We start from the raw sequence: 14,855 nt of genomic DNA, 5'->3' as shown, positions 1-14,855 counted from the left end.
TCCGGGTGAGGGGGGAGGCGGGAGTAAGCAGCATGGTAAACCCCTCTGAGCCGGACACCCCCTGACCCCACCCCCCCACAGCCCTGACCCCCAGCTCCGAGCCCTGCCCCTCTGAGCCGGACACCCCCCCCAACCCCACCCCCCCATAGCCCTGACCCCCAGCTCTGAGCCCTGCCCCTCTGAGCCGGACACCCCCCTGACCCCACCCCACCACAGCCTTGACCCCCAGCTCCGAGCCCAGCCCCTCTGAGCCGGACACCGTCCCGACCCCACCCCCCCACAGCCCTGACCCCCAGCTCCGAGCCCAGCCCCTCTGAGCCGGACACCCCCTGACCCCATTCCCCACCCACAGCCCTGACCCCCAGCTCCGAGGCCTGCCCCTCTGAGCCAGACACCCCCCTGACCCCATCCCCCACCCCACAGCCCTGACCCCCAGCTCCGAGCCCAGCCCCTCTGAGACGGACACCCCCCTGAACCCCCCCCACAGCCCTGATCCCCAGCTCTGAGCCCAGCCCCTCTGAGCCGGACACCCCCTGACCCCTCCCCCACAGCCCTGACCCCCAGCTCCGAGCCCAGCCCCTCTGAGCCGGACACCCCCCCGACCCCATCCCCCCACAGCCCTGACCCCCAGCTCTGAGCCCTGCCCCTCTGAGCCGGACACCCCCTGACACCCCCCCCACAGCCCTGACCCCCAGCTCCGAGCCCAGCCCCTCTGAGCCGGACACCCCCCGACCCCATCCCCCCACAGCCCTGACCCCCAGCTCTGAGCCCAGCCCCTCTGAGGCGGGCACCCCCTGACCCCTCCCCCACAGCCCTAACCCCCAGCTCCGAGCCCAGCCCCTCTGAGCCGGGCACCCCCTGACCCCTCTCTCACAGCCCTGACCCCCAGCTCTGAGCCCAGCCCCTCTGAGCCGTGCACTCCCGATCCCATCCCCCGCAGCCCTGACCTCCAGCTCCGAGCCCAGCCCCTCTGAGCCAGGCACCCCCCAACCCCATCCCCCCACAGCCCTGACCCCTAGCTCCAACCCCATCCCCTGCAGTCCTGATGCCCAGCCCCTCTGAGCCGGGCACCCCCTGACCCCATCCCCCCACAGCCCTGACCCCCAGTTCTGAGCCCAGCCCCTGTGAGCAGGGCACCCCCAACCCAGAGCCCAGCTCCCCACCCAGCTCTGGGCAACAGCAGCGCCATCCCCAGGCAGCAACAGCCGATTGGCACCAACCATCACCCAGTGACAGCCCATTATGTAATTGCAAATGTATACATACTATTATTAAAGCATTTAATGTTTTTAAAGAATGTATTTTGTGTATTTTCAAATTATTAAAAATCAATTTTTGAATGTATTTCACTGGTTATTTTTTTATATTTCCAAATACATGTTACTATAGTATTGCAACTTTTTTTTATGGAAGGGGCCTCCAAAATTGCTTTGCCCCAGGCCCCCTGAATCCTCTGGGCGGCCCTGTCAGATTCCTCTTGGGCAGAGAGCGCCCGGTGTTGACAGACTCGGAGGAGATCCACAAACTCAGGTTCCCTGGGAGCAAAAGCAAACTGGGAAGCCGGGCCTTGCGAGGTAGAGGTCATAGCCTGTAACCCATTGTGGTTGTTGCCGTGCCGTGTATACCCACAGGAGAGTAGAGCACCACATCCTGGCCTTAGGCCGGGAACGATGTGGTGTCTTTGGACTCTGCATGGCTGCTCCTGTATCTGCTACCCTCTCTCCAGCCCGGGGTTGGTTGTGTGTCTCTGGCGGAGGCTGACTTGCTTATTGGAGCAGAGCCCTGTGGGGGCTGTGGGGTCAGGGACCAGAGGGAGAGACGGCAATGAACTAAGAGCCGCTCCCACTTTCCAGCAGCTTTGGATGCAAGCGTGGCTTGTTCCTGGGCCCACATAGCTAGCACTAGCACTGCCAGTAGGTACAGTCGTTCCTCGGGTGCCCAGCGACAAGGGGGGCCTGTGGGAGGAGCCTCACAAGGGGGAAGAGGGAGGTGTCGTCTCAAGGGCTGTCTGGGGAGTAAATGAGGGTTTTCTCTCCGTTCTCTACCGAGCACCTTACTGGGGAGGGTTCCCTTGTATGCCATACAACATGCATCCGTGAACACACACACGAAACCCCACATCACACCTGTGCACAAGCCCGCTGTCCCTCCCACACAAATAGCTACACACAGACACCTCCTTGCACAGTCCTCACCACACACCCACCATCTATCTGCACCCACGCACACACACCCCGACACGCACGTGCCTACCCCATCCACGATTGCCTCCACACAGCCCACAGCTTCACCCACCCTCAGCCAAGTCACGCCACCTCCTAAACGCACCTGTCCAGCCTGGCGCACACACAGACACACGTGTGTCCGCAAACACAGACACATTCTCCCCCAGGTCTCACAGAGCGGCTCAGCTCCCCCCAGCACGAAGCACTGGGGGATACACCTCCAGAAGTCCTATTGACACACGGGGGTGCACAGAACCAGGGAGGGCATGGTCACTCGGGTCGGGCTTTGCCATGCGGCTAACCTGGGATGTGATAACTCTGCAGGGAAGACATCCCCTTCCCTGAATGAGCCCAGCCCCTCGGCTCTGGAAATCTCAGATAAAGGGGATCCTCAGAAGATCATCAGCACTTACTGCTTTGGATCAAGTTGCAAATAGTTAAGAAGCAACGTTTCTTAGAGCTTTATAGTATTTCTGCTTCCATGGAAACCAGCGAGGGAAATAAATTAGCTACAGCTCAGGGAAGTCAGAGCTGGGTGGGGCAGAAGGGTGAGGGCAGCTCCCGTATAAAGCGGGGAATTAGGAGCCTCTCCCTGGCAGGGGAGGCATCGTAAGATGCAGTTAATCAGTGTTGCTCTCAGACCCAACACTATGGAATTACCAAGTATTCCTCATGGAGAAGCTCCTTGGGGCCTGCAGAAGTTCGGATGCAGCTGTAAAGTTTGCCTGTCTGAAGTGTTTGACCTCCCGTCCCAATCAGCAAGAATGTCTATGGCTCTGCTGGGACAGAAAAGCCTCAAATGAACCAGGGACCCGGGGTTTTCATCGGCCATTTGTTTGAAAACATGTCGCTGTCCTGCTGGCAATGACTATCCAGAGGAGACAAGCGAGCAGGACGGCAGTCCACCCCGAGGCGGAGTGGGAATAGACTGCGGGCCTCCCGGCACGAACAGTTCGCAATACTTAGGGCTGGCTGCATACGGTGCTTGGCATCGGCAGAACTCAACACGCTTTGCGGGGGCAGGTAGTCAGCAGGGCTCGGGTATCGCTACGGCCCGGGCCGGCGGAGCCAGGGCTAACCCACAGAAATGCAGATTCCTGTTTGCAGGCCATTCTCCCTCCCAGAGGTGGGAGTTGAACCCACAAGTCCTGACTCCCACTCTGGGCTCGCTCCACATTCCCTGCCCAAGCGAGCAGTAGAAGCCAGGAATCCGGAGTTACAGCCCATTCGAACACGCTCCCCTCCCCACATTACAGACCAGCCTCTGCCCCCCTCTCCAGCGCTCCCCCGCTCACGCTGGCGGGCAACCGAGCCCCTTCCCAGCTCCAGCTCAGGTGACTGCCAGCTGCCCTGTCCCAGGTCGCCCCACAGCGTCACCCCCAGCCAGGTCTCCCAAAGGGCCCAGCGTACGCTCACCTCTGAGGTGCGGCACAGAGAAGCTTTGATCCCGCCTGTCTGAGCCGCTGATGCCTTTAGATCCAGCTGTGCAGTTCCTCCATGCTCAGCTTGTTCCCTGTCAGCCCAGAGACCGTCCGAGCTGCCCTCAGCCCCCACACAAGGATTTTCCTCTCGGTCTCCGGATCCCCCCTTTCTCCCAGCAGACGGTCATGCCAAGAAGGGCTACTGCTGGCCTTGGCGCATTCTCCTCCGACAGCCCACCCCAGCTGCACTTCTGCCTTTCTTTATGGTTTCCTCTCGCTTCCCAAAGTACTTTCCTCCCACCCCCGAGCCCTGGCCCAGCCCAGGCAGTGTTTCAAATTGCAATCCCAGCTGCAGATGTGAGAGGGGAGGAGGCAGGGCTAGCCGTCCGCAGGGACTGAAACCTAAACTCCCAGCTTGGCTCGCGCCAGGGCCTCCCCGCAGCCCCTGTTTGCAGGAGGCCAGCGGCGGGCGGTGAGGGCTCACCGCTCCCTTTACAGTCCTTTTCCTTCTCCTTTGCAAGGATCCACTGGGCGCTGCTCCCTGCTAAGACTGCTGCGGGGAGAGATCAGCCGGTGATAAGAGGCTCCCAACACATCCAGTGGGGTCTGGGCAGCACCGAGATGGGTATGCTGGAAATTGAGGAAGGGATAAAGAGGCTGAGGGTCCAAAGTATCCATCCATCCCCATGCACCTCTATCCATCCCTCCGTCCATCTCTCTATCCCTTCATCCCCATGCACCTCTATCTCCAACCCTCCGTCCATCTCTCTATCCCTTCATCCCCATGCACCTCTATCCCCATCCCTCCATCCATCTCTCTATCCCTTCATCCCCATGCACCTCTATCCCCATCCCTCCGTCCATCTCTCTATCCCTTCATCCCCATGCATCTCTATCCCCATCCCTCCGTCCATCTCTCTATCCCTTCATCCCCATGCACCTCTATCCATCCCTCCATCTATCTCTCTATCCCTTCATCTCCATGCATCTCTATCCCCATCCCTCCATCCATCTCTCTATCCCTTCATCCCCATGCATCTCTATCCCCATCCCTCCGTCCATCTCTCTATCCCTTCATCCCCATGCACCTCTATCCATCCCTCCATCTATCTCTCTATCCCTTCATCCCCATGCACCTCTATCCCCATCCCTCCGTCCATCTCTCTATCCCTTCATCCTCATGCACCTCTATCCCCATCCCTCCATCCATATCTCTATCCCTTCATCCCCATGCACCTCTATCCCCAACCCTCCATCCATCTCTCTATCCCTTCATCCCCATGCACCTCTATCCCCATCCCTCCATCCATCTCTCTATCCCTATCCCTCCATCCATCTCTCTATCCCTTCATCCCCATGCACCTCTATCCCCATCTCTCCATCCATCTCTCTATCCCTTCATCCCCATGCACCTCTATCCCCATCCCTCCGTCCATCTCTCTATCCCTTTATCCCCATGCACCTCTATCCCCATCCCTCCATCCATCTCTCTATCCCTATCCCTCCATCCATCTCTCTATCCCTTCATCCCCATGCACCTCTATCCCCATCTCTCCGTCCATCTCTCTATCCCTTCATCCCCATGCACCTCTATCCATCCCTCCATCTATCTCTCTATCCCTTCATCTCCATGCACCTCTATCCCCATCCCTCCATCTATCTCTCTATCCCTTCATCTCCATGCACCTCTATCCCCATCCCTCCATCCATCTCTCTATCCCTTCATCCCCATGCACCTCTATCCATCCCTCCATCTATCTCTCTATCCCTTCATCCCCATGCACCTCTATCCCCATCCCTCCATCCATCTCTCTATCCCTTCATCCCCATGCACCTCTTTCCATCCATCCAAGGAGCTCAATCTATTTGGTTTAACACAGAGAAGGTTACGGGGTGACTTGATCACCGTCTACAAGTATCTACGTGGGGAACAAATATTTAACAATGGACTCTTCAATCTAGCAGAGAAAGGTCTAACACGAGCCAATGGCTGGAAGCTGAAGCTAGACAAAGTCAGACCGGAAATAAGGCGTGCATTTTTAACAGTGAGAGTGAATAACCATTGGAACAACTTACCAAGGATCGTGACTGGGTTGATCACATGTCGCTGGTACAGATATTGAAGAGTGATGGTACCAAGACAGATCCCTGTGGAAGCCTATTGTTCAATAGATCAACGCCTGCTGGTCTGTTCCATTATACATCTGCAAAACTTACCGTTGGTGGCAGTCTGCCACATGCTCTTTTTGACATTTTCAGAAGCAGGCCATCTTGCCAAACCATGTCTTATTGTGAGGACAGGTCCACAAAGGCAGCTGCTGTTTTAAGCCTGGGTTAGTAGCCGGCTCCAATGTAGATCATTGGTCTGATTACCTGATCACAGGTGCATTGCCCCAGTTCAAATCCAGCTTGTTCTTTCGGGATGTAGTCCTCAGAGGTGGATGTGAGTCCTTCCCAAGGGTGTATACTTTACATGCAGTAATGAGATCAGCCCGCAGTCTTTCGGATTCTTGGCTGCTTTCCCTCATTTCAGGACAGTGGGGATTTTTGCCCGTTGCCCCATATCTTGGCCATTTGGCCAAAGGCAGGCACACTGGTAAGGAAGCAGGTCAGCCAATAAGCTGACCTAGGTTTGCCAGAAGTTTTGGGAAGATGCCAGCCGCACCTGTAGTCTGGCCAAGGTTGGTGCACCCTTTGGCCTTGTCTGCATCTTCTCTAGTGAACGGCTTCGATGGGTTCGACGTTGCTGGGAGGTCGGACAGGGAGTGATACAGTTTTTTCTTCACTTTCCTTTTGTGACGACGACCTGGTTGAGCCTTGGAATGCCGGAAGGTTTGAGTGGTGGTAGCGGTGGCTGGGACACGTGGCACTCTGCTTTGGGAAGGGTGAGCATCGCCCAGATTACGGAGCAGCCTCCAGGCCTTCCTGCTTGAGTGGGTGAAATCTGGGCCCTGCATAGCTTTTATCCATCGGAGTTCAGTGATTCCAGGGGTGCGGTTGTAGCAGCAGGGTTACCTGATGTTACTCCTTTAGCAGTGTCTCCCTGTATGCCAACCAGCAGGGGGCGCTGGCTTTCCTGCAGTCACGGGGGATGTTCCTTTTCATGGCCACTTTAAGGAGGCTGATGTCCCCTGTAGTTGGTTACGTTTGTAGGTATTCAGCAAACCCCCGTTTCCATGCAGCCGTTGTCATAACTCTAGGATGTCTGGCGGCTATCGACGTCGCCAACCCATATGGGAGGGTTGCTGCGATTTGGTGGAGCCAGCGTGGACCGGGCGCAACGTGGTGGCCTATAGACATTGGTGCTCATAAGTTCCCCAATTCTCGTGGTGGTGGCGAGATCGGGTCTCTGGAGCAGACGTTCCAGACACAAGACGATGAGGGCGTGGGTGACCGTTTTAGCCGTGTGGATGGAGAGGAAAGGCTGGAGTTTAGAGGTGGTAGGCAGGACTAATTGGTAAGATTTAGACATAGCCTGGATAGGAGGAGCTAGAGAAAGGGCTGGGTCCAAGATAACAGCAGAGCAAAGTCAGGAACTTTGGTGGCATTTTACATGGTGGCCTGATTGGTTCACCAAGGGCCCAATCCAGGAAGGTGCTGAACACCTCTTGATGCTAGAAGTCAATGGGAACGGCGCTGAGGGTGCTCCACTCTTGGTGGGGTTGGCTCCTGAATGACTTGGCTGGACTTTCTTGACAAGGGACATTTTGTCCTGGCCTGATTAGAGAAAGCGGCTGTGGTCTGTGGGCTTCATTAGCACGACATCACCTGCTCCACTCTGATGCCTTTCAGCTGTCTAACCTTGTGAACTTGTGCCGGAAACCCAGGTTTCCTGCCAGGCCTTCCGAGGAACAGCCAGCAACAGTTCCTAATGACCCCTCCCGCGGGAGGTGTGGATTCCAGCTCGAGGAGACCGACCCCAGGCTGGCTCCGAGCGAGCTAGCGCGCTAAAAATAGCATGCAGCCCGGGCAGTGACAGGGGCAGGAGGGGCTGGCCGCCCCGAGCATGTGCTAGGAACTTGGATGGCCTCGGGGGCTAGCCCCTCCCGCTCCTTGTGCTGCCGTGGCTACGCTTCTATAGTTGGTTCAGCGCCAGCGCGGACACGTTTCCGCGCTGGCACCTTCGCCCCCGGCTAAGGTCAGTGGTTGAAATTGACAAGGACCACGTCTTTGTTGAAGATATCCTTGGACTGACTCCCAGGGGGAACCAAGAAGGACAGAATCCCAGTTTCCAGTGGAGATTACTGCTGATTGATTAGTATTATTTGGATTCCCATCGCACCAAGGAGTCCCAGCCCTGCACCGGGACCCCCTAGTGCTGGGCAGAACAAGAGACGGTCCCTGTCCCAGAGAGCTTGAAATTTCAGCATAAGACAAGAGACAACAAATAGATCTGGCCCGATGCGGGAGCACGGGGAAACGACGGGACAATATCGGTCAACAGGCCAGGCAGTGGTCTCTGTGCACCAGCTGTGGTGAAGGGGTTTGGAGACATCACGGCAAAGGAGGTTTTAAGGAGGGATTTGTGGATGTTTGTGGGGAGCAGGGGAGAAACCACAAAGGGGCTTGTTTGCAAATGTAACAAGTGGGTGATGGAGGCTGCAGCCAGAGGTTGATTGGAGGCAGGAGCGGACAGTTTGATAGCGAATGAGAGACGGGAGGTCGGCTGGGGATAGAATGTGAAGGCCCTTCAACGTGAAGACGGGCAGCTTACGTTGGATGTGACAGAGAACGAGGAGCCAGTGGTGGGACTCAAAGAGAGGGGTGATGTGGCCAACGCAATGGGCTAGGGAAATGATCTTTGCAGCAGCTACAAAGGCTGAGTGGCTTCAAGGGAGGCAAGATTACATTAGTGGAGGCCCAGAGCAAAGGACACGGCTGCAAGTGAGATGGGAGAGAGGACTAGAGAGGAATGGGGTTTGCATTCCATGGACTGCCGGGGGAGTTTGCTAAGAATTCAGGCTCTGGCAAGTTCACAAGGCATTGACCAAACTTTCGGATGGATTCCAGAACATGCCTGTGAGTAGGAAATGACCGGTTGTGTGCACACACCGATTCTGCTTCATTACTTAGGACTGTGACGTAGAACTTTATTAAAAAAAAAAAACATAGCCAAGAAGGGTGTGTGGATTTGATGGATCAAGTTCAGGGGTGAGCTTAGAGATTCAATTTACCTGCAGGATTGTGATCACCGTCCGGGGTCCTGTTCCCTGGGCAGTGCTTGGGTGACCTGTGGCTCTGAGACAGCTGGGGGGTCATTAAGGGCAGGGAGATTTCACACCCACTCCCAGTTTTCTCCTCTGTGATTGTACCACTGACCCCGAGCCGGAGGGAGGCGTCCATCTGGAGATTACGCCTATGCTTTCTGCCCTGGCGTCGTGTCAAGAAGTGATGTAGCATCTTCCGGGAGGTGATGAAAGCCCCATAGAAATGACTTGGTGAGAGAGGAAATGCACAAGGAGAATGAAGAGTGAATGCAGCTCGCCAGCCGGGAAGACTCATATGGAAGGATGATTGGTTTTTAACTTTGCAACCAACCAAACATGGTCACACAGACACCCACAGGGACGCCACAGCCTTGCACTGACCCCCCCTCTGCCCCAGTCCCATGTACTAGGCGCTTGTCAGCAGATCTCTGCGTGCCCAGCGCAGCCAGGGGCGGGATAGCATGCAGGGATCATTGGGAGCATGGGACTGCTACCTTGGGTCAGACTATTGACCCATCGCCTCCTGCAACTAGCAGCGGCCAATAGCTTCCTTGCCTCCAAGTGAGGCAAAATCCCCCTTGATGCACCTACCCACTTGTGCATTATTGAACATGGGCTGGGAGAAGGGAACTGCGCCTCCCTGGCAACGTGACGGCTAGATAGATAACGGAGCCATTGCATGGGGGAGGGGGAATGGAATAGTAAATCAACAATAAAATAAAACCCATGCCTGTTTCTCATCTAGTGCTTTTCAGCTGTCAACCTTAATGCACTTCACAACCTGTTTTAACTGGCTTGATCTCTGCACACGCCTGGGAGGCGGGGCAGTGCTATCATCCCCATTGTACAGATGGGGAAACCGAGGCAGAGAGCGAGACTAAGGGACTTGCCTCTGGGCACACAGGAAATCCGTGGCAGAGCAGGAAATTCACCAGTGCCCGTGCCTGAACCAACCACTGGACCATCCTCCCACCCCGTGCAAACATTGTCCAGCCTACAGATTGGTGGCAAACAATTCAACGCCATCGCTGACTATTTGTAGCTGCTGCTGTGGGGTTTGTCGCCTGACTCACCACCCTTATGTGAGCACTGTGTGGGGATTCGTGAGCTTTTGCTTTCTGGGAACATTCTTACCATAATCAATAAATAACCCCACCCCACCCCCCGCCGTGCTCTGCCGTCCTGGGAAGCCGTCTGTAATCCACCTACATCCAGAGCATCTCGGATCAGCAGGCCGGCAGTTCTCAGGGGCTCTGGTCAGCAGGGCTGCATTTTGGGGTGGCCGTTGGTAGCAGCATCGCACTGAGTGGCCCGGGGGGGGGTCAGCAGTATTGTCTTGCATAGCAGCTTTTGGGGGTAGCGTTGCATGATAGCGGAGTGACGCCTCTGCTCTAGTTAAGGGTGGGACTCGCTCACTGTTTCATTTGCTAGCCACAGAGTTTCCTGTTCCCACTATTTCCCCCGGCCTCGAATGCCCCTCTCAATCGCTCGTCGGCTGGCAGGTCCCTGCTGGGAGATCATGTGGGCTCTGCTTTTGGGAAGCACTACAGGGACTGTGGGCGTAATGCCCATATGGGCCATAAATTCCAGCCACTGACCCCCTGAGCCTGGCTTCCTCAGCACGAGCGCTGGACCTCACGCTGCCAGCGTACGTGAATTCTGAGCCCAGAGCCGAGTGGGCCGGAACCCCCTGCTTATCGACGGCCTGGTGCCCTACCCAGCAGCGGATATTTTTGTTTGCCAGTCTCCCCCCTTTTCAAAGCCAGCACACAGAGTGCAGCCTGGAACACACCCGGCCTGGGCAGGGCTGTTTCTCTTCCTGTCTCACAATAGAGCCTAGTGTTTATAAGCCACACCGAATGGACTTGTGCTGAACGAGGACAAATAACCAAGGCCAGACATTTGCATAAGAAGGTCGCCATCACCACGGTGGGTGGGGACAGTGTTAGAGCCACATTTTTAAAGCTTCCCCTTGTTTGTAAGAATTCCTCGGCCATGTGCGTTTCTTGCACAGCCAGATTAGAACTTTGTTCCCCATTGCACAAATATTGTGCTTTTAAAAATAGTCTGGGGGCTGATTATCTGTCCTGCGAAAGCCCGTCTATGCCATGCCCTGAGAGTGTAACGGGACTTCCCGAATAGTCCCCTGGCTCTCATCTAGATCCGTCCGTCTGTGTCGTGTTGCTACATGCTGCTAAACAGCTGCCAAGCTCCGCACCAGAGGTGGCTGCTTTTCTGTGGCAGACAAAGCACTCCTGGTGCCTGGTTTGCATATCAGCGTCACCTGGCTGGAAAGACACTGGGGCTACAGGTACTACGCACGCGTAAGCTCAGCCCAAGACTTTTAAAATGCTGCTGTGCCCACAGCAGAGTCATTCGTGCCTCAGTTTCCTGATCTGGAAAATGAGGATTATGACACTGCCCTCCTTTGTAAAGTGGGTGAAAAGCGTGCTGGAAGGGCTGCTTATTAATACTTATTATCATCCTGCAGGCTGATGGAATTTCCCCAGCCTCCCTGCGTAAAGGCCAGAATAACAGGACTTACTTTCTCTCCCAATATCTCCCATTTATCCCTCTCTTTTTCCTCTCTCTCTGTCATTTCTTCTTTGTCTCTCCACCACTCATCCTCCTCCTGCTAGCTCTCGTTCTCTCATTCCTCCCCTCTTCCTCCTTGCCAGATCCGCTCCATCCCCTCTCCTCAGCCCGGTAATAGACAAAGAGTTCGCTGCAGTTCTGAAAGGCTCAGGAATGCTTTTAGGTGGCGGGGTGCCCTGGCCTGGCTATCGTTTTATTTTTGACTCCGTGGTTTAGTTCAAGGCTCCTTTGTCCTGCTGCGTGGCAGGGAGGGGCAGGGAACACGTCCTCTGTCTGCCTGATGGGATCGCACACGTCCTGGAGAGGTGTGATCTCCTGGCCGGGAGAGGTGGGCGAATTTAAGAGACGCGTCCTTTGCTTAGCCACTGGCATGGACCACAGGGAAATCGGTCTGCAGCCTCCCCAGGTCCCCACGCCAGGTTCCAATGAACAGAATGGGTGATCTAGGGAGAAAAGCCGTTCGTTACTCCACGGCCACTTCTAGCAGGTGAAGAAAGCCTTGGAAGATACAGAAGCAGGCAGGTCACAGGTCTCCAGCATGTTCTCCTTGGACGATCCTGGGCTCACGTTCATCTCTGAAGTTTGGTGCTGGACTGAAGCTTTCTCTCCACAGAGCACGTCCCTCCCAGACACCCCCCATGACTCTTTCTCATGGCAAATAGTCTTTATTGTGGCCCCTCCAGGACTTAGCTCCCCCCGGTGGCCGTTGAAGGAGGCGGCTCAGATATGGGGGCAGTTCTTAAGCTGTGGACACAGGCCGGAGTTTGAGACCCTCCCGTTTGTTGCAAACAGGGCCCCACCCCGCAAGCAGCCAGCAGATGGGGACAGCTCAGGGGTGCTACTGAGCTGGGCGTGATGCTGAAGTGAAAGGGTCCGTCGGGCCTGATGGAGCCAGGCAGTCCCCAGGAAATGATTTCAACCCGTACTCAGCCTGACTTCCAATCAAGCTGTTGATGTCATCAGACGCTAGATCTGAACCAGATGCCCCCACGGCAGACGCTCGTGCGTTCACCCATCCATACACGGTCCAAATCGGTCCCACCCATGTGCAATACACTCCCTGTCCTCCATCCACTGCACGCTATCCCAGCAGATACACAACCTGCTTTTGGACACGTGCTCTCCTAACCCTTCTCCCTCTGTCCCCCCTCTCCCCGCTCTGTGTCCACTGGGGGGTGTGTGTGTGTCCACACTGGCTAGAACCATGTGTCCCAGCCCAGGCAGAGACCTGTGCGTTAGCGTCCCTCAATCTAGCATGCTGCAAATAACGGCATGGACGCTGCGGCACGGGCTGGCCACCCGAGCTCAGACCCAGGTCGCCGGGGAGGGGTGTTTAGACTCAGGCTGTGTTTCTGAGCCATGTCCACACCACTAGTTTTACCGCGCGAGCTGAATGCTGCTGGCTCAAGCCTGTCTGTTTCCCTGGGCTGGGAAACACGCTCCCAACTGCAGCCTGGGGCATCCCAGGGCTCTGACGAGGGAGGGGCCAGAGGTGGCTGGGTCTCTTTTAGGGGATCCTTCGTGTCTGTCTGCTGGCCTCTGTACTTCTCCTCATGGTTTAAATGAAAGCAGGACACTGGACATTCAGGGGGCCCTGACTCCCCCCCCAATTCAAGCCCTGGACATCCCCATAAACTTCACCCTTTTACATTCACACACCACACGCTCCGCTCACGTACTGCGCACACCCACAGCCCATAGAACGGTTTGTCTCAGGCCATCTCCCTCTCACCCAGACACACACACTCACTCCTGACTTCCCCAGGAAATCGCCGCTGACCTGCCTTCTTCTTCAGTCCCGGGACCTTTAATCTCTCCTGGCCACCCTAAACACGCTATTGTCCCCAGCACCAGCGGCATGATGCCAACTTCCTTCCCCTAGCCTCACCTCTTCCCCTCTTGAGCCAACACAGCAACAATGAGTGTGAATTGCTGGGCATTTATCCAAGTGAGGGAGGGCTCTGAACAGACACTTGTCTGTCTTCAGCTGCGTTCCCCAAGGCTGATTGGACAGACGTAAATAGAGCAGCCGAACTGCTCGGAGTTCTGAAATAGGAGACAGTGTTGTCTAGTGGTTAGCTCAGGGGCATGGAAATCAGGACTGCTTGGTTCTATTCCCAGCTTCGCCTCTCACTTGCTGGGTCACCGTGGTCAAGGCACTTAACTTCTCTGAACCTCAGTTTACCCACCTGTCAATTAATGGATTTATCCTGCGTTTAACGACATGACACAGACAACGAGAGACTTAATGTTTATAAAGTGCTTTTGTATCCTCGGGTTACCAGTATCCAAAGGGCAGAGAGAACAGATGTTGCCACTACCTAGGGTACGGAGGCTTTGTTGGCTTTTTCAAAAGTTTCTGTTTTTCACAAAATTTTCCATGACATATTAATTGACATTTTTTATCAAAATAGTTTTTAAAAGTTTTCATTTGCAGAAAGGGTAGTTTGGAGCAGGAAACCCTGCTTCGTACCAAGTGAAAAAGGTCTGGGACAATTTCAATTAAAAAAAAATTGGCAACAATTCTGCAAACAAAACCTTCAAATCCATGTTCCTGTTTTTCAACCAGCGCCGAACGTCGCAGCGGTGCTGGATCCAGCATCACGCGGTGGGGACAGAGCACAGCGTGGGCGGGAGGCGTCAGGGAGTAACACTGACAGCGAGTGATTAATGAGTCTATAGCGGTGGTAGCTGGAGCGCATCAGAGCTCAGTTCCAGACACTAACATCTGGATTGTTATTAAGGTGCAAAGAAAGGAACAATTTGGGGGGAGGGGTTAGCTCAGGGGCGGGCAAACGTTTTGGCCTGAGGGCCGCATCGGGTTTAGTAAATTGTATGGAGGGCCGGTTAGGGGAGGGGGTCATGGCCCAGCCCCCATCTCCTATCTGCCCCCTCCCCCGGGACTCCTGCCCCATCCAACCCACCCTGTTCTCTGACGGCCCCTCTGGGATCCCTGCCCCATCCACACACCCACACTCCCTGCCCCCAGACCCTCGCCGCCCCATCCAACCCCTCCTTTCATTCCTGACAGCCCTACCTGGGACTCCTGCCCCATCCACACACCTCCGCTCCCTGTCCCCTGACTGCCCTGGACTCTCACCCCTGACTGCCCCCCGCCACCCCATCCAACCCCTCCTCTCATTCCTGACGACCCCCCCGGGACCCCTGCCCCATCCACACACCCACACTCCCTGCCCCCTGACTGCCCCCGGACCCTCGCCACCCCATCCAACCCCTCCTCTCATTCCTGACGACCCCCCCGGGACCCCTGCCCCATCCACACACCCACACTCCCTGCCCCCTGACTGCCCCCGGACCCTCGCCACCCCATCCAACCCCTCCTCTCATTCCTGACAATCCCCCCGGGACCCCTGCCCCATCCACACACCCACACTCCCTGCCCCCTG

The 14,855-nt window shown here is 55.9% G+C and overlaps 1 protein-coding gene across 3 annotated transcripts in view; it reads right to left on the bottom strand.

The window, feature by feature from the left end:
* Positions 1 to 14,855, bottom strand: part of HSPA12B (heat shock protein family A (Hsp70) member 12B) — a 78,477-nt gene that overhangs the window by 53,865 nt on the left and 9,757 nt on the right. The window contains exons 1-2 of one of the 3 annotated variants that reach the window (XM_065597381.1): positions 3,642 to 4,119; positions 2,886 to 3,001 (exon numbers count right to left, since the gene is read on the bottom strand). The exons of 1 other annotated variant lie outside the window; for it this stretch is intronic. The gene's annotated coding sequence lies outside the window, so the exon portion shown is untranslated. Of the gene's footprint in view, positions 1 to 2,885; positions 3,002 to 3,641; positions 4,120 to 14,855 lie in introns of those variants that run through there. One more of the 3 variants, XM_065597379.1, reaches the window with a different exon arrangement.

This window comes from Chrysemys picta, chromosome 5 (assembly GCF_011386835.1).
Source record: "Chrysemys picta bellii isolate R12L10 chromosome 5, ASM1138683v2, whole genome shotgun sequence".
In the NCBI taxonomy this organism is placed as follows: Eukaryota; Metazoa; Chordata; order Testudines; family Emydidae; genus Chrysemys; species Chrysemys picta.
Note: the sequence above shows the minus strand (reverse complement) of the source record. Positions and strands in the feature narration are given on the sequence as shown.